At 39.1% G+C, this 2500-nt stretch overlaps 2 non-coding genes across 2 annotated transcripts; one reads left to right on the plus strand and one right to left on the minus strand.

Moving 5' to 3' along the window:
* Nucleotides 1-940: 940 nt before the first annotated feature.
* TRNAV-CAC (transfer RNA valine (anticodon CAC)) lies at nucleotides 941-1013 on the minus strand. The gene has a single exon. It is a non-coding gene; the product is annotated as a tRNA-Val (tRNA).
* A 1023-nt stretch (nucleotides 1014-2036) lies between these two features.
* On the plus strand, nucleotides 2037-2109 carry TRNAV-CAC (transfer RNA valine (anticodon CAC)). The gene has a single exon. It is a non-coding gene; the product is annotated as a tRNA-Val (tRNA).
* Nucleotides 2110-2500: the final 391 nt, after the last annotated feature.

Genomic DNA, 2500 nt, shown 5'->3' on the forward strand with positions numbered 1-2500 from the left:
TTTTGTAGCTGCCCGGATTTTTAAAATTTTGGCTACAAAATGTACCCGGCGCGAGTGAGAGAAAATCGTTCAAACATTTTCTTTCTCAAGATAAAAGTACTGGCGGGTCTCCTCCATTGCAGCTGTTCTTCATCATCATCTGTGTCCTTCCAGAACGGATTTTTTACCCTGTTATTGTCGTAGTTATTGTATGTCTTTGCTCTCTTGCGGGAGTAGTTTCTCGAGGTAATCAAAGCTGACATGGATATATCAATGTGTGTGTGTGTGTGTGTGGATATAAATATTAGGCTTTTGGCTTTCCTTATACATGCGAAAAGGCGAGAAGAGCTGTCCTCTCACTCTTACTTTCACATTTTCTCTCTCTTTCCAAAATGTGTTTTGAAAGATAAACTAAAGTGATGATAAATACAAAAAATGACTAAATGATGGTCTGAGTAATCCTTTTCCTTCCCCTTTTTCCCTCCAACCCAGTCTCTTCTATCTCTCGAATTATCTCACATCTTCCTTTGTTTACTCTACGCTTTCATTCAATTATTTTCCGTCGTCAATACTTCGTTCCCTTACTGAAATACCAGCTCACTGATGTCAACAGTTAAGCTGGCTATATGGTTTGTCTTTATCCAAGCAAGTTATATTTCGAATCATCGGATCCAGGAATGGATATAAAAGAATGAGAAAGCTGTTAAATTATAGAAAATGATATACAAATATTTTTGGAAATTATACAACCTCGCGGGAACGAATGTCCGCAAGCAGGACCTCTTGGAAGACGACGAAGACCTCCCTGCCGAGTCGAGCTTTTCTTAGTTTATAGACTAATCTCTCGCTGATTGGTGCAGTACCGCAAAGCTGAACGAGCGTTCCTATTTCCTAAAATTGTTGCATCATCATTTGTTTCATTGTTATACATTAATGTTCTTGAAAAAAATGTATTATTTATTTTTCCCGCTCGGGATCGAACCGAGGACCTTGCGCGTGTGAAGCGCACGTGATAACCACTACACTACGGAAACAATTTTAATAAAACGTTTCCTCCCTAAATATTCTCATGTAAGTGCTCATTAATAAGGGAGAGAGAGACAGAGAGAGGCGGGGAGGAAGAGAGAAAGCGAAAGTGAGATATAGAGAGATACATGGGACTGCCGAGAGAAAGAAAAAGAGAAAGTAGGAGCGAAGATGGTAAATGCGTAGTAATGAAAGAAATTAAACCATTGCCAGGTGTTTCCTCTCGAGGTCGAACCGAACATGACTACTTATAATACCACCATCTATGTCATAATTACGGATAAGAACTATGTTATTCCTAACCACCTGTGCAAAACCTCGGCTTAAGAGAGAAAATCATTCAAAACATCCTATTTTTCAAGGACGATGAATAACCAACAGAAGTCAGCGAGGACCGAAATGAAACATGTTACAAAGGAAAGAAAAAGATAAGATAAACATGCCTGCGGCTCTCATGCAGTGCAATGCAGTTCGTCATCATGTGTATCCTTCAAGAACTTTTTTCTTTTTCTCTTTATTATTTTTCTTCTTTTTTACCCTGTTATTGTTGTTGTTTTTTATCTTTTTGGGGGAGAATAGCGTCTCGATGTAGTCAAAGCTGTCCCGGTTTAAAAACTTTCACAAAAGGATTTTAGGTCTTTGGTTTTCCTTTCAAGAGCGTTGAAAGTTGCAGAGAAATATGCAGAGACGAGGAATGTGATAATTGGGGAAGAAGAGGAATAAGAAGACAGAAGTGCAAAAAAGGAAAAAAGGAATAAATATTACGATTAATTCAGATTTCTCCCTCGTTAGCCACTCCCCCCCCGTCCCTATTCTCTCTCTATCGATCTATCTCGCTTACACATGCCCCCCCCCCCCGTCTCTTTTTTTCTCTCTCCTCATTCTCCTCCACCCCCCTCTCTCTCTTTCTCTCTCTCTCTCTTGCTCACACATTTCCCCTTTCACGTCTCTTTTTATTTCTCTCTCTATCTCTGTCTTATCAACTGGTAATGCATTTCAAGGTTGAACAAAGAAACATTCCTTGAAACATCCTTTCCGTGGTGTAGTGGTTATCACGTGCGCTTCACACGCGCAAGGTCCTCGGTTCGATCCCGAGCGGAAAGCTATGTCTTCATGTTTTTCAAGGATATTATTTAGTGTATCTTTTTTTTCAAAACAGAAACTACTCGATTAGAGATTGTACGAAGGAGACAAAGCATGGACTACGAATGGGTTCATCTGGGCGAAGAAAGAAACCAAAAGGAACAGCGAGGAAATGGTCGGGAAATTATCCCCCCCCCACAAATACACACACACACACACACACACACACACACACACACACACACACACACACACACACACACACATATATATATATATATATATATATATATATATATATATATATATATATATATATATATAATTGAATCAGTCTCAGTGAAGGGAAAAAGTAAAAGGAATATTTAAGGTATATTTACAAGTGGCATCACAGCTCTGCCCTTACATTACT

This window comes from Penaeus vannamei, chromosome 20 (genome assembly GCF_042767895.1).
Source record: "Penaeus vannamei isolate JL-2024 chromosome 20, ASM4276789v1, whole genome shotgun sequence".
Classification (NCBI taxonomy): domain Eukaryota; kingdom Metazoa; phylum Arthropoda; class Malacostraca; order Decapoda; family Penaeidae; genus Penaeus; species Penaeus vannamei.